At 33.1% G+C, this 24,216-nt stretch overlaps 2 long non-coding RNA genes across 2 annotated transcripts in view; one reads left to right on the forward strand and one right to left on the reverse strand.

The window, feature by feature from the left end:
• LOC143222842 (uncharacterized) overlaps positions 1–24,216 on the reverse strand; it is a 48,348-nt gene that overhangs the window by 4,136 nt on the left and 19,996 nt on the right. The gene's annotated exons all lie outside the window — the stretch shown is intronic.
• On the forward strand, positions 15,980–21,701 carry LOC143222841 (uncharacterized). The gene is made up of 3 exons (XR_013012530.1): positions 15,980–16,558; positions 18,422–18,537; positions 21,192–21,701. It is a non-coding gene; the product is annotated as an uncharacterized LOC143222841 (long non-coding RNA).

Here is a 24,216-nt window from a genome sequence, read left to right on the forward strand (position 1 = left end):
ATAGTGGGATTGATCGTCACATTATAACGCCCCCACGGCTGAAAGGGCGAGCATGTTTAGTGTGACTGGGATCCGAACTGGAATCGATTACCTTAACCACCTGGCCATGCCGCACCCTACCCTACCAGTTCTTGGGCTACTTTATGGGACTAAATGGTGGTATTTGATTGTCACCTCAGATATAAGGTGTGGAGAGAGTTTTTGTGACAATGGGAGGTGAAACATGGTCTCTCGTGTTCACAGTACAGGAACACTAATCACTAAACTACGCTAACCATCTCTTTCTTATTAATCATTAATTTTTAACTACGTTTTCAAAAACATTTAGCATGCAAGAAAGACACAACTAGTTTCGGTCGTAAAGTATATTAGAGTTGTTTTGAAACATTTATAGGTTCTCTCTCTCCCATATTCTTGGTAACATAATAAAACTCGACGAAAGTTATTCTTAGGTGGTGTTAAATGTTGTGTGAAGCGTAAGCAACAATGTTAATATTATTAGTTTTAGTCTGTAAATGGCTTCAATTTTGGATCAGAGTAGCATGAGTTGTAACGCTCAGCCTACATCTGTAACATTAATTAATATTGAAGTAATAAATTAAAGAATATATGTTACTTTTCAATAACTTATGAACCTGAACAGCGATAGACAACATTTTACTTCTGAATAAAAAAACACAGTTGGCTTCTGACAGCAGAGGCAAAACACACATATATATATATACATAAAGCATTTCGTAACAATCATAGAAAACAGGTGTAATACTAAGAGATTTAGTGAATTTGAAATACAAATATTATTTAAAGAAAACATTACAAGTGATAACAGAAGGTTGTTGTGGGATTTGGTTGTCAAAACATATAAAAAGGAAAGTTTTAAAATTTTCAAAGCATATCTATTTGATTTTCCAACAGAATGTTAGATAATTTAATCTACTTTCAACACAAGGACATTAAGATCAAAACCACTTCACGCGATAACAATGTATATTATTCACTTTTTCTACAATTTCTTTACAGACAAAGCCTGCATTACGACAGCTTTCCCAAAACCAAATTAAACTCACGTGGTGTTGAAGTTCGCGAATGAGGAACAAGAGGACAGTATTAGTTATGATGTTCACGATTTAATGGATTATGTTTTCTCGTGAATTGCTACAAGCATTAAGGCGTTAGCAGTTTAAATATAATTATCTAACCCTAATTAAGAACACACTAGTGATCAACCGAAACGTTTCTTATAAAACATGAAATGTACAGTTGAGTGCTATTATCAGTATAACATAAGACATTGTTGGTGTGTATTCTTAGTCCTTAACTTAAGACTTAACTTTCTTTAATACACGTATTTATTGAATAAATATAATCGTTGAACAGAGATTAATAGTAACGGTTCAACCTCAGATTTACGAATAAACTAACATACTAAATAACACAAAGTTGTAAAAGTATCAAGTACAAGCTGTACGTGTGAAATTGCAACCTTAATGACCAAAATAATGTTTGTTTTAATACAAGAAAACAACAACGCTACGCATTTGTAAAAGTATAGAGTACAAGCTGTCACGTTACGTACATTCTTGAGATGTTGATTTTGTGTGCGCACAATAGATAAGTAAAAAGGGCGTTAAGAAAAATGTGATAAAACTATAAAAAACAAATAAAATAATCTTAGCTTGCAATGTCATATCAATAATTAGCTAGACATAAATTGAAAGATAAATTCTCGAAAATCTTGAAAATAAATCAGTACATTTTTCTTCTTGTAATAAACATATGTTTATAGGGTATTGCAGTTTCTGAATATCGCTATTAAATTCTATTAAAGAGTCAACATAAGCGAGCTGAAGTTAAATTTATCAGCTGTTACCAATAAATAAAAAATTAAATTTGAACACGAGATATCTTAGGACTCCTATAGCACTTTGCTAATTCCATAAACAGTTTATATTTCAATAGTAAACGATCATGTTTCGTGTATGGAACAGTTAATCTACTCATGATTTTAATTTTGCTCCCTGTTTGATTCAGCAGTAAGCAAAGAAACTTATAATGCCATCATTCGGAGTGTAATCACAGCATCGGATTCTGCGCAGATTACTATCGTGTAGTTTTCAATTAAAACAATCAAAATAACTTTATTGAACGAATTTATATTGCTTTAAAAGCAGTTACATTTTTCAACACATGTCCAACAATAAAGCACTGTTCTGTTTTTCACCGTAACTTTTCTAATTTCTATACCAAATAATTATCCAAATACCTCCTTTAGACTTCCATTACGTAATTTATCAGTTGAGGAGAATCTCGAATTAATCTGGATCACCAGGGAGGAGATAAGACCTAAACCATTGGCTTAAAGGTCAACATATCTTATCGTGAGGGAGGAGCACACAGCTAACACTGAATGAGACGCGGGTGGAACAATTAAAACTTCCTTGCGTGAGAAAGACTAATAGCAGAGGAATAGAGAAATTGATAGCGTCCATAACTGGGGCAGGTGGGCTGGAAATATAACTGTCTGCTTCCTTATAGCTTTAGAAATGGCAATAGGTCTCCGTCCCAGGAAAAGAAACGAACAACGAGAAACATGAGGCACGAAATGCTGCCGTGACCAATGATGACTGTCAGTATTGACTTTCTACAAGAATAACGTATGTGGGAAAAGCCATAAGGGCGGGAAATTGTCTAACCCTCAGTGTTTTGTTATACTGTATAACAGACATGCTTCCACAAACTTAGACAAAAGATCGGAAAGCCTACTAGTCCTTTTGTTATATAATTTACTTTACTCGGTACATCTCTTATTTGAAGCAGCTGTAAACAAGTGCTTCATGATTTACAAAAGCTTTACGTTTTTCTAAGAATATAAACATTACCAAATGAGAAGGTTAACATGAAGGTTGCAAACATAGTTTCAATTTAGAATAAAACAACAATTTTATCATAAAGTAACTGCTTATTCCAATAATTATATCAAAACACATGTAAAAATATATAATTTCACAATCATAATTGCACTGTGTATTGGAGCATACGAATATACTAATATAGGCATTCCGTAATTATCAAATTATTATGCCTTGTTATGTATCGTTATGTTACTAATATAGGCATTCCGTAATTATCAAATTATTATGCCTTGTTAAAGTAATTTTCAAGTTTGATTTTCACTGCCAAATTACATGAATTTATCAATTTCTAAATCAATCGTAGCAGCATTAGTTCTGGTAATTCTTAAAAACCTCATATGGTGTCAAAATTGAAAGAGTACCAAAATACTTAAATATATATTTAAGAAACAACTGGCATATATGTGCCCACGAGCCTTTTTTCTGATTCTGGTTTTCTTCGCGTTAAAGAGCGGTTACTCAGTAAGTACTTTGGAACTGATGATCACATATGTACATGACTTGATTTATATACGTGTGGATCGCAATACTTCACCTTGTCTTTATTTAGTCTTGATAACCCTTAAATAACAGAGAATCCATAAAGGTCTAATGTTAATTTGTGCACGAAATTAATAAGTTATATCGAAAATTGTTTTCAAGATGTTTAATACATATGAAAACAGATGCATGGACATACTTAAATGAACACATAGGATACAAAAGATCATTAAGAAATAGTAAAGTTGAAGACTAGTACAAGGAAAGAATGTGTTATTTTTTATTCTCTTGTTCTCGCTTTAAATATACAGATATTTATTTATTATTCTCATGTATTTCCAACATCATTCATTCTGGACGTACTTTGCCAGCAAATACATTGAAGAGTTGAAAGTAAACAAATGCATCTTTTTATATGAAACTTAAGATATTGATTTATATTGTATGCAATACGTAAGACACCAAACATTCAGGGATACATGTAGATAGGAAGAGCAAAACACCTGTGCAGAGTGGGTGTACGCTGTAGAATATCGAATTACTCTTTATAAGTTGAAACACATGACTCTGAGAGTTATTTTGGTAGCAGCCCTTTTAACGTTGGTGGTAAAGCGTCGGTTCAGAAGCACTGCCAGATAGTTATGGTCTGGAGGGATCGGAAAGACTAGTTGTCATTCCTTCGGCTTGAAAGATGTGAACTATGTGACTCAACGCCTCCTAAGTCAGGAAACTTGAGCGCTAGTAATAATTGTAAGAACGAAATGTTCCGGTTGTGAGGCTTTGGTATATAACTATATAAACAATATATAGTACATATACTGCATACATCTAAAGACATAAGACATCGCCTTGATTCCAAAATACGTTACAGATACATTATAGTATTTACAGGATCTGCTTGTTATTCGATACTTTTGTAGCTCAACCAGATTTATACTTTAGTGGCAGTTGTCCGTTTGAAAAAAATTCAAAGATAGTTTTCTTAAAAATAGTCGAAATAAACACATATAAAATGCGAAGTCGACCCAGTCCTTGGGATCAGAGCATACATGAAAGATGATTGTCAAATGAACCGTTTGCAACTGTTTTTAGTCATTCTATGTGTTATTTCAATAACAAAATTTGTAATTGGCAAGAATATTTTTTGGAGATAGTGGGGGGATGTAATAGATACATCCAGTACATTAAAGAGCTCAGCTTTGTTAAGTAACTGCTGAGATTGTTTACACTGGATGCTACTGTTCTTCATCATTACAAATAGCGCAAGAAAAGACTAAAACAGAAGGGGCGCTTTTGATAGTTGTTGTTTCTATAAGAAGTGTCAAAGGGAAGATAAGCAATCTAATTCAGATACTTTTATTCAACATGAGACCATAAAGCCATGCATATAAAAACATAACAACCTGAAATAATATATATGTATATATAAACCGAATAACAACAAATATATTTTCGAACACGTTCCTTTCGTTATACGTTTTACCATTCACGTTCCTATCTTCGAAATATTAATTTCACTTAGTTGACGAAAGACCCTTTTATTTCATTAAATTTCCACACAAAATAAACATTTTTGCTAGTAATAAGATTTTTCTTATACTGACCAATCATCATATACGAAGACTGGCGGATATAATTGATGTTGATATGAAATTTTAGGATTTGCAAAAAATGAATACCTTTCCTGTAATATATCTTGAAAATAAGTATCTGAATACATAAATCGTTCAAAAGATACATATAATGAAAGAACATTATACATGTACATCCGTACATGGATTAAATATCAAAAGTTTTTGTATGAGAGGCTTGGTTTTCTCTTAATATTAAACCTCTTTTGATGCCAGATTATCCTGCTAATGTACATTCATTTATGAACCTAGAGAACAAAGTTGCCTAACATGTTATCAAATTATATTTATATAATTGGAATTTTTAACCTAGCTGTATCTTAATTTTGGGAACTTAAAGTAATAATCTATATCTAAGGCTGTTAAGGTTCTTCCCTTATTTTGAACTACTGACCAATGGCAAGGCAGCCAGCCAGTAGCTTAATCCAGCCCTTAAAACTAAAGAAACGGAACTGACTAACAGTTTATTATGTGACTAGAGCTGAAACTGTGGATCTCACGTGCTTAGCTTCGGTTTGTATCCAAATATACTGACCATTATTTCAAGCCAGAACCAGTTACCACATTCTAAAGCATAAGCAAAAACATAAATATGTAATCCTTTTTCTTTTATCCACAGGTTTATCATGATCGAAATATTGGTATTTGTTTTGTTTGGATTTTAGTTCAAATATGCGTAAATGGTTATCTGCGCTAATGGAGACCAAGGATATTTAGCGCTGTAAGCCACACGAAGCTTGCCTCTGAGACAACATAGAGATAAACGTTGTAATAATTTCATATGTTATGTTCTCACAGTCAGTAGTTAATAACAATTATTAAATAACATCTGATGTAAAACAAACAACAAGTGATTAACAGCAAATAAAAATATCAACACATAAGTAAATCATGGAATAGTTGTTTTTTTTTAATCATGTTGGTGAAGCTCATAACTTCCTTTTTAACCCAAAAGGGTTGAAGGTATACTTTCCGAAAGTACCAGGATTATTGAAATACTCGTTTTCTACTAAGTACTTGTCTTGTTTTCATCATGTTTTTTTTTGTTTTTGTTTTTGAATTTCGCGCGAAGCTACTCGAGGACTATCTGCGCTAGCCGTCCCTAATTTAGCAGTGTAAAACTGAAGGGAGGGTAGCTAGTCATCACCACCCACCGTCAACTTTTGGGCTACTCCTTTACCAACGAATTGTGCGATTGATCGTAACATTATAACGCCCCCACGGCTGAAAGGGCGAGCATATGTGGTGCGACCGAGATTCGAACCCGCGACCCTCAGAGTCTTGTTTTCATCATGCTGATTTGTTAGTAACATAGAGTCTCTCACTGGGTGAGCGGTAAGGCTACTCTTACAATACTAAAATCTAGGGTTCGATTCTTCGCTGTGGATAGAGTGCAGATAACTCATTTTGTGTGTGTTTTCTTATACTGAAGCCACATCAGGCTATGTGCTGAGTTCACCAAGAGAAATCGAACCCTTGATTTTATCGTTGTAAACCCGTATACTTACTGCTGTACCAGCGGGGAACGCTCATTTTGTAGTTTTACACTGAGAATATAATGATATGGTAATGAAAGTGAAAAATATTTTATCTTGACCAACAGAGAGGTACAAGATCCATTCCTTAGTATGAAACTATTTTGCTTTAGTATTAATGTTGCCTAAACATGCTCGCCCTCCCAGCCGTGGGGGCGGATAATGTGTCGGTCAATCCCACTATTCGTTGGTAAAAGAGTAGCCCAAGAGTTGGCGGTGGGTGGTGATGACTATCTGCCTTCCCTCTAGTCTTACACTGCAAAATTAGGGACGGCTAGCACAGATAGCTCTCGAGTAGCTTTGTGCGAAATTCCAAAACAAACCAATTAATGTTGCCTTTCTGTGGCACAGCGATATGTCTGCGGACTCGCACTGCTAAAAACCGGGTTTCGAAACCCGTGGTGGATAAAGTACAGATAACTCACTGTGTAGTTTTTGGCGTAATTCTAAACAAACAAACTATATTAATGTTACTAGTGCAAAAACAGTAATGCCAGTTTGAGATAAAAGTTTTGTTTTTGCCCCATGGTCGTTTACAATTTCACAAGCACGATTTTTTTCTTCAGTTACAATTTTACATTCGCTCTGTGGGCTTCTAAAACACAAGACAACTATTAATTGTCCAATGACATCGAATTTTGTTTCTATTGTAAACAACTGTTTGTTTTATATTTCGCGCAAAATCTACACGAGGGCTGTCTGCGCTAGCCGTCCCTAATATAGCAGTGTAAGAGTGGAGGGAAGGCAGCTAGTCATCAACTTTTTAACCAACGAATAGTGGGATTGAGATTAACCGTCACTTATAAGTCTCTGCGACTGAAAGGGCGAGCATGTGTGGTGCGACGGGGATTCGAACCCGCGACCCTCAGATTATAAGTCGAACGTCTTAACCCACCTGACCAGGCCGGGCCACGAATAACTGTATGCAAACAACATAATTCAAAGACAGTTTTTAATGTTTATAAGTTTTCAACTTGCACTTGACAAACTGGATTTTGATATTCTGATGAAGAAGAAGGCACTAAGCCTTTTTCCATTTCTACCTATCCCTAGTAATGTTCAGTTACACTTTTCAACTTGGCGATAACGCATGTGAACTTAATTTAATTATTCGAACAAGTGTACAACGTGATAACTACATAATAGTAATAGCTCATTAAAATTCTTCAGCGAAAGTAATAGAGTGTTTAATAATGATTTACATTCACTATATCCGCTACATCCAATGCCGACGAGGGCTTTGGCTCAGTATTAGGTTTCTTCAGGCCGGAAAGGATTCAAAATACATGGTTCTGGCTGAGATCATATTTTTATGAGGAAACTACTGCACAACAACTGTTGTAATATGAACTGGATTAAACTAATGAAGCGTAGTTTTTTATAAATTTTCATTTCATGCCACAACGGATCAATATCATGATAAGAGTTATTTTACACTGTATTATATATTTTAACACCGCATATTATTGTTATTTTCTTGAATGAACTTGGTCATGATTCAGAACAGTTTGTATTCTTGACCACGAAGTGAGAGAAGTGACAACAACATCAACGAAAGAAGAATGTATTAATTATATTGTTTTCCTTTAATTTGTTGCGCAAATCTTCTTAGTGACCAACTACGATAACCATTCATAATATAAAAGCGATAGAGTAGAGGATAGGTATCTGATTAACACCACTAAATATATTTAACAACTAGCTATGATAATCATCCCTAATTTAGAAGCGATAGAGTAGAGGATAGGTATCTAATTAACACCACTAAATATACTTAACGACTAGCTATGATAACCGTCCATAATTTAGAAGCGATAGAGTAGAGGATAGGTATCTGATTAACACCACTAAATATACTTAATGGCTAGCATGACTAACCATCCATAATATAGAAGCGATAGAGTAGAGGATAAGTATCTGATTAACATCACTAAGTATACTTAATGACTAGCTATGATAGCCATTCATAATTTAGAGGCGATAGAGTAGAGGATAGGTATCTGATTAACACCACCACTAAATATACTTAATGACTAGCTATGACAGCCATTCATAATTTAGAGGCGATAGAGTGGAGGATAGGTATCTGATTAACACCACCACTAAATATACTTAATGACTAGCTATGATAGCCATTCATAATTTGGAGGCGATAGAGTAGAGGATAGGTATATGGTTAACACCACTAAATATGCTTAACGACGACTAGCTATGATAACCATCCATAATTTAGAAGCGATAGAGTAGAGGATAGGTATCTGATTAACACCACTAAGTATACTTAACGACTAGCTATGATAACCGTTCATAATTTAGAAGCGATAGAGTAGAGGATAAGTATCTGATTAACATCACTAAGTATACTTAATGGCTAGCATGACTAACCATCCATAATATAGAAGCGATAGAGTAGAGGATAAGTATCTGATTAACATCACTAAGTATACTTAATGAGGCTAGAGTGGAGGATGATCTAACCATCCATAATAGCCATTCATAATTTGAGGCGATAGCGATAGAGTAGAGGATAGAGTATCTGATTAACATCACTAAGTATACTTAATGACTAGCTATGATAGCCATTCATTATTTAGAGGCGATAGAGTAGAGGATAGGTATCTGATTAACACCACTAAATATACTTAATGACTAGCTATGATAGCCGTTCATTATTTAGAGGCGATAGAGTAGAGGATAGGTATCTGATTAACACCACCACTAAATATACTTAATGACTAGCTATGATAACCGTCCATAATCTAGAAGCGATAGAGTAGAAGATAGGTATCTGGTTAACACCATTACATATACTTAATGACTAGCTCAGATAACCATCCATAATTTAGAAATGAGAGAGTAGTTAAGATCACCAGATTTTGGGGTACTTTACCATTTAATACTGGAGTTACCGCCACATTATAATGTCTTCAAGGCTGAAATGGTAAGCAAGTAATAATAATTTCTTAGATACACGTATACTGTATCGGTTTATCTCTTTAGTGATAATTATTGTGTTAACTGGTAGTTTTTTCAAACTTTGTTGACATATTTCGGAAGAGCAGTAATTTTTCGCGTCACAAATTATAGACGTTTTCACCCAAACCATTTAACACTTTACCACTGACATTTATTGAGCTTATTATGAATAGGTAAAATCAGAATGTGCTAATACACTTCTTGAGATTGGGAATGTTTGGACGCAAAATTTTCATACAATGACATGTAAATAATTACGTAATTTTAAAATTAGTGAAAAACGAGATTGCAAACAGCAATGAAACTGGATGAGTTAAAGAAAACGACAATCTCAATTAACAAGAAAACGTAAACAATAGTGCAATAAATATAAATATATTTATTTATTAAATTCGACCAAAAATTAATTGTTCAAAGAATACCCTATTCAATCAGTAATCTTATGAGGTCAAAATATTTGGTTATTGGATAATAAGACAGAGAAACAATCAGATATTTACTGATGTCAAATGGCATGAAATATTTTCTAAGAATAGCCAAGTACCACTTACCTTTTGATTTTAGAAGTCACAGAGTAATGGACGCTAGAAATTAAAATTTATTAAATGTGACCACGTCAGAATCCATTAATGTTGTCTAATGATACTAATAAACACCCGTTTCCTAATGCCAAACATTATACAGTTAATATTTTTTTCAATCTGATCATGTCATAATCCATTAATATTATCTAATGACACCAATAAATTCCATTTTCCTATGCCAAACATTATGCAATGTTTTCTAATATACACGTATAATTCTAATATGTTTATGCAAAAGAACTGTTCGATTGTGCGTAAAATGGTTAAAATACGTGCTTTATCCAACTGCTTTCGTGAACTGACGTGGGAGTTTTTGTGTTGTTGTTTTTTTTAAAATTCAAACACTCGTTTATTTTATCATATCAAAAATCATCGAGTATTGCCTGAAACAAAAATAAATATTACACTTTTACATCTGCCTGTAAAAGTATAAATTGAATTATCAGAGCGTATACAAAATAAATAACGCATTAAAACACATTTAATTATCTATATAGCAAGATTCAGTGTTTGTGTGCAATGTCACGTAACTTCTAAACCGCTGGACACATGAACTTCTAAGTAGTGTCAAACGAATCGTCTTGGCCTCAAAATTTAGAAAAACGTAAAAATCTTCACCTCGTCCCCTTGTGAAATCCGAGTATTTTGCGAAAACACTTGTATGAGAATTTCCTCAAATCGATCCCCCCAGATTGGTATTGATTTACATGAGAACAAGTAAATAAGTAGGCCTAACCATTTATAACTCGGTTAAAGAAATGAAACGTGTATTATAGTGGCAACGATCACTAAAGTAAAAATTTTATTATAATGGTCCTGTAAATGTGGATCATAGATCCACGGGTCCTCTGGTAAACGTATAATGACGAGACCCAAGCAATATCAACTTAATTTACAATAAAGCCACTACTTAATCTTAACTTCTGATGAACACAAACTAACAACATAGAGCGAAACTAAAAATTAATCTAGTAATTAATACAGCCAATTAACTACACTCTTTTTTGCATTCTTTTTCATAAAGATTAGAACGCATTTTTATCATTATTCTGGTATCCTCGCTTTTAACAGTATTATCAACCGCACACTCAATAATATTTTACAAGGTTCAACCAGGTAAGAAGGTTTAGGTTTAATCTAAATAATACGTATTAAGCTAACAGTGTTAAACAATCTCTGTAATAAGGTATACCTTTCTTACAGAACAAACAAAAATTAGATGTTAGCTTGAATACATGAAGAGTGTATAGTTTATATAACATTCATTTCATGACATAATGATACAGTTAAAATTATCATAAGACTATTTGAAAGACATTCTCTAAAAAAATAGGAACGCTCATTCAAAATATTGTATTTTATAACATCATTAAGTTAAGTGTTCGTCGAATGTTTGTAAAGTATTTGATATGTCTCAAAATCCAGTTTAATGGGAAAAGGGAACTGGGTTCCTGACAAAAAAAAAAAAAAACTCCAGCCTTATTAATAATGGAAGACGATTACGAATAGTTCACGCATTTTTACTTCATAACCAATTAAGATAGACAAACGCAAGATGCCGCCAATGTGCCTCCTAGATTTTAAACAGTACACGAAATATACATACAAAAAGCAGTGGGGGTGTGTAAATCATCTGATAGTTAATTAGAACCGATTTCTGTTTTTTTTTTCTTATTTGCTGTATTCGGAAGGTAAGGTCAATAAATATGACTAAATGAGTCAATAGGATGTGAAGATGATACTTATTAATTGTACTTCCAGCTGTAATGAAGTAACTTATTATAAATTAACGAACTTTTCAATGAAATATGATTTCAGATACTGAGGTTTTCATCCAAGTAGCATCTACTATGTGTGTTTATTACCCATTTTTCTTTTTTCTTTGATACATTGATTAGGCAGAGTATACATGATGAAACTTTGTAGAATAGACGGAAACTGCCTGTTGTTGAGACACAAGTGCAAAGGACGACGTTTTGAAAGTCTTCCGCCTTTCGTCTTCAGGTCAGTGTGTGTGTAGGTGTTGTCGGTCTTTTATAGAGTCCTGGTGGATTGTGAATAGCAGAATATATTGATATAGTTGATAATTCAACAAATCATAACATGCTCTCCACAATCCACCAAGACACTACTACATCTACACACACACTCACCTGAAGACGAAAGGTGGAAGACTTTCGAAACCGTCGTCCTCTACACTCTCTCTCCACAACAAGCAGTTGCCGTCCATTCTACAAAGTTTAAACCATTTTTATTTTCGTGAACTTTTTATTTTTAACTCACGTGAAAAGGAATAATTTTTCAAGATATAATTTAAAGTTGTACAACAAACTTTAGACGTTTTAACGTTAAAATAACTTCTTTCAAGTTTTGTCTGTAGTAATCTCAGTCATGAATAACTTTAGAACATTGAATGACAAAGGTATTCAATGCTCATAAATTATTAAATTTTGACAATTACTATTCAAAAAATTCATAACTGTTAGTGATGTTAATTACGTAAGCGTTTAAACTACTCTCGGTTCCATAACGTTACTTTATCAACGTTTCTTTTTTTTAGTATAACTATATTATGCTATTTAGCATGATTATATGCATTGGACTGGAGCGATGTTTCGAGTGTGTTAAATATATAGCTGTACTGTATACCTACGATAGTATTAAATTAATGGAATTCATGTTAATATCATAACACACCCACAACTAAAAACAGCGAGTATATTCAGTGACGGAATTCGAACTAACGAACCATAGGTTACAAGTCGAGCGCCCTAACCACCCACTCAACTGTTAGTTAAAGAAATAATAGAATATATCTTACTAACACAAACACTAAGTTCTATCTTCTTAAGACAAATATTATAATCATATGTGCTAACTTGTCACTATCATAGCAATATTATTGACTTCACCCACTTTTTGTTACGGTTTCATGAAATGTGTTACAAAATTCACTAAATTAAAAAAAATGAAGACTTCACTATTTTTTGTCAAACGTTTCATTATTATTATTTTTACTTAATTATTTTCAAAATATGATGTTAACAAAGATATATATTTCAAGTACTTCTACATATTCTATTGTAAATATTCTAGTTTATATTTTACGTGTCCTTAAACTTGAACGTTTTCGTGACGTTTACAAATATGACATGACTAGAAGCAACTATAAGAGAAGATTAACGTTAAGTGTGGTAATAAAAATAAAACGCGGGCTAAATGAACTTAAGAAACTGCGCATGCGGTAAAAATTGTTCTTTTGAAACAGAAGTAGGCCCTGTGTTGAGTGAGATCTTGAGCTAGTTGCAAAAACTTATGTTTTACGTAGACACACATTTAGGAATATGCATGCTTATACTAAACGCTCACACAGTTAACGATTACAGAAAAAAAAAATGTTTTTCGTCGCATAAACGTTCCACAAGTGTTGTTACGAACAGGAACACTTCTTGAAAAGACATTCAGCTGTGTTCTTACACAGAAAGGATCCCCCACTGGCGTCAAGTTGCTGAGAGAAGAGTCCTTGCGAGGAGGACTGAGAGCCTGTGAAACCTAGTATGCTAGAAACAAATGGTAGCTCTTATGATCTGTTAACGCCAACGTACTTACACAGCCGTGCACTGGTGACAGCCATCGTGTTTATAGGAGCTATTTACAATAAAGAGCTAACATAAACGTACCTGAGGAACAAAACACGTGGATGCGATTAAAACGTGAAAATTCGTTTTTCCGAGAAAGTGTTCAAATGCCAGTTGTCTGCTAAGAAATTCATTAATGTTTACTTTTCTTAACTATATAAAAACCATATTAAATTTATAGGCTTATTTTTAAAAGAAATCAAGAAATATTTTGAATTATATTTAGACATACTGAAATTTTCAGTTGTTTCTATATCTGTATCTGTGTATATCAAACGTTTAGAAAGGTAGTAAACACATAATATTTCTAACCAAATAACTCAACAAATTACGAGGCTGAGACAAATTTAAACTAGTAAATCAGTTCTGCTGATTCGATGGCTCAGTGGTACTTGAGGGACTTTTAACACTCAGTTCATTTTGCGATCTTTGCAACGGTCACAACACAGACAGCTCATTGTTTAACTTTATAGTTTAAAACCAAAACACACTTCTGCTCGTGAGGAGTTTTAGTTTTTCATTAGGCATTTTAACTTGTTTTTATTATACAATTTTAACTTGTTTTTATTATACAATTTTCTACATTTTAGCACCAGTCCTAAATTAGTCCCAAGAAATTTTGTTTCCGAAATCGTTTTTTTCTAAACTATCTTTAAAGAGTTTACTGAAATGTAACCATATTAACAAATGTCTTATAGTGAGTAATAAATAGAACTATTTTCAAATAAGTTAACACTGTTTTTTTTTAAGTGTGACGCATCATTTTTGAAGCTAGAATTCTTTCTCTCCAAAACATAAAATACTAAAGTGAAAATTGAGATCTCGAAACGCTCAACACTTTAGCCAGAAAACTGTAGTCGGTCTTGAATAACGATAATTTCAATCTTCAATCTTTTGTTTTTAAAAACAGGATTATGCAGGACTATTACACTATATAAATCAGTTTGTGGCGCTCAAAATTTCTTTGAGAAGATAAAAAATCACTTCTTGATTACCATAACATGAAAAATTGTGGACATAACAAATGAACCTAGAAATGTATGGTAATTGAAAGGCCTAACTATCTAATATAAACTATGACAAAATTCAAAACAGATTTTGTGTTACTGACAGAACTACTACTTGAGTCCACCATTGGCAGCGTAAGTCTACGGTTATACAACGCTAAAATCAGCAGTTCGATTCCTCTTGGTGGACACAGTAGATAGCTCGATGTGGCTTTGCTACAAGAAAACAAACCGCTATATGAACCTTCTTTTCCATCCGTAGTTATCTCTATTTTTCAAACCAGAACTCAATACATCTTCATAAGATTTTGGTACAACTCAGATAAGTGTAAAATAAATATCAGATTGTGACAGTAACTTAATACGTATTTGTCAGTCTGTACTTGATTCATGGACTTATTTTCTCGCACGCGTTGCTTCAAATATATATAGTTTTCTGTAATTATTTTAATTTTTTGTTATAAATGTATTTTCACACTGATTACTTCTGTACTGTTTATTTGCCGCTTTACGCTGTATACATTTCACGCTTTCCCTTTGGTTATTATTAAACAAATTTTGAAGCCTTGTTTGATTTGTTTGGATGTTTTTGTCTTCTTCCTATGAAAAACTTAGTGACTGACTTTTGTTTAGAACATTTTTTTTCCTTTTCGGTTTCTGATAATTACATTAAAATGTTTACACATTGTGGTTATTTTGTTGTTTTCCTTAGAGAAGTTTCTGACTGTTAGATCGGTTCGTTTTGAAATTTAAAGAGATTTTACGGTTTTTAAATCGAGTGTAAATAAAATAACTAAAGAATATTTTCAACTTTAAACTTACGCGAAACAATTGTTTGTATACGTAATTTGTATCATATTTAATAATCAAATTAGTTCTCTTTATTAAAAAATACTTCTCTATAATTATAATACCAACTGTATGTCGCTTCTTTCCAATATTTTTTTAAAATGACTTTCTTCGTACTTCGTCCTAGTACGAATTAGATCTTGTTTTTATTTTAGTACACAGTTCTATTACTACGATAATTATATGAGCCTTTATCATGCAAGATCTACCGTAAGCGTGTATTAACATGTTTAAGGAATAACAAAAGATCAAAAGATTCGAATTCCTTGAACAACAATGTTTTAGTAAACTAGCAACGCATCTGTTAAAGTATTTTTAGCATAACAGAACTAATGACATTTTTACAATAGAAGAGCTGCGTGTTAAGTCTAGTGTGTATGAAGACGGTCGGAGATCATCGTTCCAAGCATTCCAGTTTAAATTGATGTCAGTAGCACATGCTATAAAATAGGCACAGCTTCTCTGGATAAATTTCAGTCAAACCTCGACACACTGTTGACCAATATTTATGGCACACAAGTGGGTACTAGCTATTATACGTATATACACATTCGTGTATCTCCTACGTTGTTTCTCATGTTCTGTTCCTGAGGTTCGCTAGTATGTTCCTCTGATTAGTAGACACTCGATACCGTATTTGTCATTCCTGGCCAAGTTCGGATGCAGTATACACAGCTTGGAACGTCGCTGTTACCAGGCGGGACCCCGAGCACACTACAACGCTCTGGGTTATGGGAAATGTGCCAACAAACATTCTCGCCAGAAAAGAAAAAGAGAGAGAAAGAAATTTGAAGAAACTTTAATCTCATATAGATTGTGTAAAGACAGAAAACAATAAAATGAATTCTATGTGAACATACCAAGCGTGCTTGTAGTTTCGTTTCTTCGTACTAATCTCGTCGTCATAAGGAGTAAGTCGAGATGAGAAGGTTTTACTTATTTTTCGGTGAGTAAACAAGAGAATGGTGATATAGGATATATAGCAAGTTTTTCAGTTACATATTACAACCGTTCACTATAAATGCAATGTTTTTATACATAGACTGTACAGAGTAGTCTATATTTGTATATAGTTACATTCACTCAGTACGTTTATTGGTGTGAAAATTATTATCTAATCTGCAACTTTCCAGGAAATTTACGAAATGACGAAGCATTTGGTGTTCTCGTTAACATGTTTTTCAAAGTTACTTGTTTGCTTATTAAACAGTTTTCTTTCTTCAAATCCGTACAGAGGGCTATATATGTGTAATGCACATAACCGTCCATAATCGTAAACTGATACACTAGAATGCCGGTTGTTAGTTAAAACTCCCATCGTCAACTCATGAGCTACTGTTATCTTTTAAGTTATTTTATCATAACTCATATAATGTCGCCTCCCTCTAGTACAGCGGTATGTCTGCAGATTTACAACACTAAAATCAGTGATTCGAGTCCCCTCAGCTCAGCAGATAGCCCGATGTGGCTTTGCTATAAGAAAACACATACATAAAATGCGAAGTGCATTTTTGTAATAATAGCAATTGAAGACAAATTATAAATACTCGAATTCACAGTGTGGACGTGTTAACCTTTATGACACGCCCTGGCTCCACGGAAACTTCTTAGAACCATGGTATATTCATTGTTTTCAAATATACAGACAAATTAACAAGAAATCCGAACTAGAAGTAAACGAAGTAATCACAAGAAAAAACGGACGGCTCTCTAACATCCAGGCTTTCACGCCACCAATAAAGTCAAGCAACTTCAAGAATGATTTAATATGTAAAACACAATAATCTGGGCAGTTGTAGATACTATCATTTAATTCTAGATATAACAGCTGCCTTCTGTTTTACGTTTATAGTAATTATGTTTTAGTGTTTTGGCTCCTCATGTTTTAAATTATGTTCCTTATTAGTTCGTCCTTTGCTTCTTTCTTAACCTCACTTTTTAAATAATCAGTTTATTGAATCAAGCCAATTGTTATTTACACTGAATATTTAAAATAAGGGTTACCTATTCATTTTTCTAGCTGAAATCAATTTGGATATTATTCAGGTTAAAAGGATCTTAACATAAAATCAGGAACGATGCTGCAAAATACGTATAGATAAACGGAACGGTAAACATCAAATATTACATTACAATCAACTTCAAGTTCCTTCTTAAGTAAATCTAGTTAACTGTACTTTGCCACAAATTGATTCAGTTAAAACTTCATACGCCAATGAAAATACTGTTTTCTGTTTAATTAACCCAAATCATGAAATGATAATATCATTCTATGATATTGTCGAAAAAAAAACACGTCACAGTATCTAAATATAATCACGTTTTCTCCTACAAGATAACTCTTTGTTCCATCAGTAATAGTTTACTATGTTAAGCGTTACTGTTATTTAATAAGATATTTCTTTTATATCTTAATTTTTTCTCAGTTTTTCCTGCATTTGTTTTCGTTGACTCTTCTAAGGTACTCAGTGGTATAAATAAAATCATTCTCAGACAAATATAGGCTTGACCATGTTTTAGTCCATTTTATAATTGTTACCTGTAATTATTTTGCAAAGCATTATTCTGTGTATTGTTTAAATAATATTATTAATGATATACTGAACTTCACTTTTTTTCTTAAGATTGACGAGCTAAGAGTTATCTTGTCGGACTACGAGCCCGGATAGAAAGTCTTGTAACTTTAAGTGAACTTCAATAGAATAGCGTGTAACTTTACGTTAACATCTGTATAATATCGTGTAACTTTACGTGAATTAAAAAAAACACTTTTTACAATAATATTGAATTAATTTTACTTTGGATTAAGATATTTCAGACAACTGACTATTCGGGTTTCGAATGAGAGAGCCAAAGCCGCCTTCTTCAAGGAACCAGATCCGACAGGCTCAAGAATATATGCCAGGGTTGGTTCACAAGTTACAGGTAGATATGCAAACACATTTATGTCAAATTATGGTTCAAGCTAAAATGACCAACTATACATTTTAAAGTGAAAGGACAAAGGTATTTTGTAATTTGATTTATAGACCTTACAATACTTCCTACAGAATGAACAAAAAGTTACAATTAATTATTTATAATAATAACTAATGTTTATTTTTCTTTTGAAAGTTTGTAGACTGACTACAGATTAATTGTGCATGATAATGTCGTTTCTGAGAGCCATTAAAGTTATCAGTTTTCTTAAATAAGTCTTACAGGCTAGGTTGCTCCGCATACTAGTCTGTAAAAGCCTGCGTTTGTAGCAAACAAAGTACTATAAAAGAAACGTAAGTAATGCCATTATATTTGACATACACGCTAAACTCTCAGACTTTTATTTATTAGGAAGTAAACGAAATTGTCAGATCAGAAAAATACATTTGTTTAACCATGTAATAAAAATACGGAGCGATGGGACTTTCTCTAAAGGTAAACAAACACAAATCTGACTTTCGTTATTAATTTTTCGTCGTGTCAAAATATCATTAAAACGTTCAGAAGTTTAGTCCAAAGCTACTGCCTAGAGACCTTAATTTGTCTGTTATAGCTATATGAAGAGTTTATCCTTCGGTTGTTCCTATTGGACGTAGAAAGTTATATTAATCTTCTTAAACAAATAATATTTAACGACATATATAGTTAAGGATTAAGTACATTTGCATTTCTTATGAGACCAAGTATTAAATCTACGTAAAGCATCTTAAATGAGCAAGATTATACGCTTAATAACACATATATATATGAGAGAGCAAACACTGTGAACTTCTTTAGAGGAGTAATTAATAATTTTACGAGCCTGTAATCCGATGGTCGCAGGTTCGAATCCCCGTCGCATTAAACATGCTTGCTCTTTCAGCCGCGAGGGCGTCATATTGTAACGGTCAATCCCATATTCGTTGGTAAAAGAGTAGCCCAGGAGTTGGCGATGAGTGGTGATGACTAGCTGCCTTCCCTCTTGTCTTACACTGCTAAATTAGGGACGGCTAGCGCAGATAGCCCTCGTGTAGCTTTGCACGAAATTCAAAATAAACCAAACCAATAATTTTACGTATTAAAATTAAAACTTCGTTCGACGCTAATGTTTTAGGTAACTCATCGTGTAGGGCAATAATAGAAGATATTTTCTTCCTCCCCTATGTTAGTTTAAATTTACTATATATATAGATATCTTCACAGTTTAGTTGTACTATAGTTTCATAATAATTTAAAAGTTGTGAAAATAAGGCTTCAACTGCCAATTGAAATAAAGAACTTAAAGAGTCCATGCTGCTTCATATGATAACAAAAGAAAGGATAAATGAAATTTTGACTTATTCAGAATCAATCAATATTTCATGTATTTAATAAGTCATCCGTAAATAAAATCACTTACAATAATCACGTAAAATTATGTGCCTAAAGCAGCAATATATATAAAATAGATATAAAGATACCAGTGTTTAATAATTATGTTCAAAAATGCATGGCATGTCTTCCAACGATAATATTGGAATTACGCATATAACAGTTTATTTCACTAATTGAATACCAAATGTTTGAATGAAGTACAATAATGTATTTCTAATAACTGTTGGCGACCTGGGAGATTACTTACCTCAACATCGAACGGAATGTTGAGCATTTTAGTAGCATTTATTATACCCTTAAATCTACCTCCCAGTGGCACAGCGGTATGTCTGCAGAATTACAACTCTAGAATCGGGTTTCGATATCCGTGGTGGGCAAAGCACAGTTGGTCTCCATTGTATTGTTCGGTGCTTATGTTGAAACAAACAAACATACACTAGAAACTTTACACCACTAAATAGGATTAATAACGTTGTTTTCTCCTTCTGCCACTGTGGCTGCTTGATTTGTTATAACCTGCTTCACACCGTGATAGTTTACTGATACATTTGTCGTATTATAGCAGGCCTGGTGTATCCTGGTTTTAAACAAAAGGCCTCGGCAGCACTGAATGTTGCAGATGTTGTGTGACTGACATGCTATAATATGTTTTCCTTTGATACAGCTCGTGGGCTCTTACAATTACTATATTACTATATCCTCTGCCATAGTTTCTACAACCATCCTATGAGTGATATTAATCCACATATTGTTGAAACTTTTCTTTTTATTTTAAACCACTAGTAACTTATGTGTTTAATAAATACTCGAGGTGAAAAGAATGAAAATCCGTGGCTGAAGTGAAGCACTTCTTAACACGATAAAACTTTTAGCTTTTTGAGCATTTTGAAATAAATGAACTTAGCAAATCACCAGAGACTTTTTTTATATATCTCACACTCCTAGTCACCTCAGTAGTGTGAAAGGCAATCAAATAACATAGTGCTTAATTAACTTAATTCGCTTGAAAGCAGGTAACTTATAGTACCAGATAATGTGCAAACAGATAACTATACAAGTACATATAGTATATTTTAATATCCACATACCTGTGATTTCTGCTACTAATAAACAGATAAGATTTCTTTTTCTATGTGTGCAGCTTCATTGTTATATATATTTGTAAAGGTTTCAATTGCCACACGATTATTGGGAAGTAATTACGACTTCCACGTTCACAGCTCTTTTATATTTTGTTCTAATTTCAGTTGTTGGTGTTACGATACTCAACCCCTCCCTTACGTTTTGTGATTCTATATGAGATCAGAAGTGTTCTACGATTTCAGAATCATTACGAAGATCAACTTCACATCAAAATTTGCACATTGTAAACCTATAAAACTCGACTGCCTAGTGATGTGAGTTTCAAGAACAACAAAAAGAATACTAGTAAGCATAGCTATATGCAACATTAACTCTGCACAATCAGAATTTCCAGACGTAAGTTCTTAAGAAATATGTCAAAAAAAGGAAAAATTTAACATAGCTTAATTTAAGTTGCAAGAAAATGGTTCTACTTTTGACTAAATGTGCACAATCTTATCTTCGTTAAATAAAACATGCAACTAATTCCACAAAAATATATTTCACACTGATTGTTATTATTGTAATTTTTACAATAGCAGTTGTTTTCTGCTTTCACTCGTTTAACGAACACTTCTTTTTTGTAACTTACCACTTATGATAGATTATTTATTTTATCACATTAAATATATAAAAAAGATAAATGTTTTTAGCAGCTTATATTTGTGTATTTTATAGCTTTATACTGCTTTATTGTAAGATTTTGTTTGGTATAAAATAACGGAAGTTTGATTTATATGTTTCTTTTCATCTCGATTAGTTTCGTTTAATTTTATGATACCGAATTTCTCTTCTTATGTAAGAAACTTATAATTTCTACTTCACTTATCAACAGTGCACACTCGAATGTAGCTTTTTTAAGGTTCCACACAGAGGACGACGCCATGGTATTTTTGTATAAAGTTCTCAAGTTAGCCAACACTCTATCTTGCACAAAGTCAGATTTAGTGATGAAACATTGAAAATCATATTTGACTACAGGTCGTGTTATATATGAGGTGGTTTAGTTCTAAAAAGCCATTTTTAAAGGAACAGCAAGAGCTCTTGACAAGAACGTTATTAACAACTACGAACAGTACTCACAAGCCTTCGTTCCATACCCCTATTCTATTGAAGAACCACCAGAAACACGATGTTCAGTACAAAAGCCTTTTGTGTGAACCCTATTGGAAAGCGTGAATAAACTAGTGTATATATACCGGACAAATGTACAATACATCCAATGCCCTCCTCAGTTTACTTTACGCAAAAAGCCTGAGTACACAGACATACCGACAACCCATGGTGGGAGATAGACAACAGGGAACTGAGATAGCTAAATATTTGAAGTTTATGTAGATACTGACTGACGGTCAGTAAACGTAAGGCGGAAGCTCATTCTTTGCCGCAGTTTACATTAGAAACTCACCCTGTCTCACATAACAACCTGGCGGACTATACAAATACGGGAAGGAAAGGACTACCGAATGAACAGACGTATCGAGATGGTGAGAGAGATAGGTGTACAGATGAACAGACTGATAGTCAGAAAGAGAGATAAAATAAAATAATTGTACTATTATGTTGAAGAACCAGAGAAGTATACTCAGAATTAAAAATATATAACAAAACAAAAATATTTAGACGAGTGGACACCAATGATATATAGATAAGTAAACGTATAAAACTCAAATACTCAAACATAAGAGATTACCTTTACTTACTATCTTCAGATAACATCATGATTGTTGTTACCTTAGATTTCAAATAGATTTTTTTACATTTTAAAATTCCTTATTGAGTTATTGCATTTTGTTCCTGGTTGACCAAGACAAGATGTGAAACCAACTACATAGTTGTTTACAGTCACAGTAGACTTTAAGTTATGAAACGAATACGAGATTTATTTGGTCATAAGTCACGGCAACTGTGATATTTTTTACCATAATAGTTTATTTGCTTTTGTTTTTAACTTCGCGTAAAGCTACACGTAAGCTATCTTAGCGATAAGTCGACGGACTCATAACGCTAAAATTAGGGGTTCGATTCCCCTCGGTGGGCTCACTACATAGCCCAATGTGGCTTTGCTATATGAAAAACACACACACAAGCTATGTTTAAAAACTCTTCTGATACATTTATCAGTGGAATGCTTAAAATGATATCATGGTTACAATCCTTATAGCAATAAACAGCTAATGTGGAGTAATGTATAATGAATTTATAAAAAACGGCTTGAAAATGTTTATAAAGTGTTTATATTTATATATATATATCTTTTGAACTCACATATTTTCATGCTTCCCAAAATAATTCTGTAAAAATACACTCATGAAGTTTAAAATTAACTTTTTTATTCGTTTGTAGTTAAACACAAAGCTACACAAAAAAATATCTGTGCTCTGCCCACCTTGGGTTTCTAGCATTTTAAATCCTCAGACATTCCACTGTGCCACTAAAGGAGCTGTTCAAGAGAAATAAACACAGTTGTTGATAGATGGCAAGCTTGGATGCAGTGTTAAATAGAAAGTACGAGAATTGTTAAGGCTATTAAAACTGCAGGGCGAAAGAAACTCCGCAAATTAATGTCATATAGTTAACATTGAGTAAGAAAATCAGGTTATCACGTTCAGAAGTGCAATATTTTCAAACGGAATAGATACTATTTATACGGTAGGGGGCTCTGTATTATTTATTATTTGCATGATAAACATTTATTTGTCGAAAAGAAAATCATACTAATAGTACAGAGCTTTAGTTTGAAGGTGTAATGCGTATGAATGGAATATTTTTAATAATGAGTGATTCGCAATTCCAAATATTTAATGCATTTTCAAAATAGCAGAAGCGGATAAAGCAAAATCTATTGTTCTCACCATCTGTGCACTAATGTTCTATTGCAAAATTCAATATTATCACAGTGTCTTTCATGTGTGTTAAGTCTAGTAACACTGTTTGTCGTTTTGTACCCTTTTGAGAAATTGAGTTGTATATTTCAGTTTACCCCCATATTATGAATTAGACATAACACCTAGTGACAAGCTTAGCAACAGGATAATTATACATGGTAATCATGGTTGCCTTGGTGTCTGCATTACTCCTTTTTTTTGTGACCTCGGATTTGAGTGTTCGTGGTCAGGTTTCAAGCCTTGGAACGAATGTGACTTTTCT

This window comes from Tachypleus tridentatus, chromosome 8 (assembly GCF_004210375.1).
Source record: "Tachypleus tridentatus isolate NWPU-2018 chromosome 8, ASM421037v1, whole genome shotgun sequence".
Taxonomy (NCBI): Eukaryota; Metazoa; Arthropoda; class Merostomata; order Xiphosura; family Limulidae; genus Tachypleus; species Tachypleus tridentatus.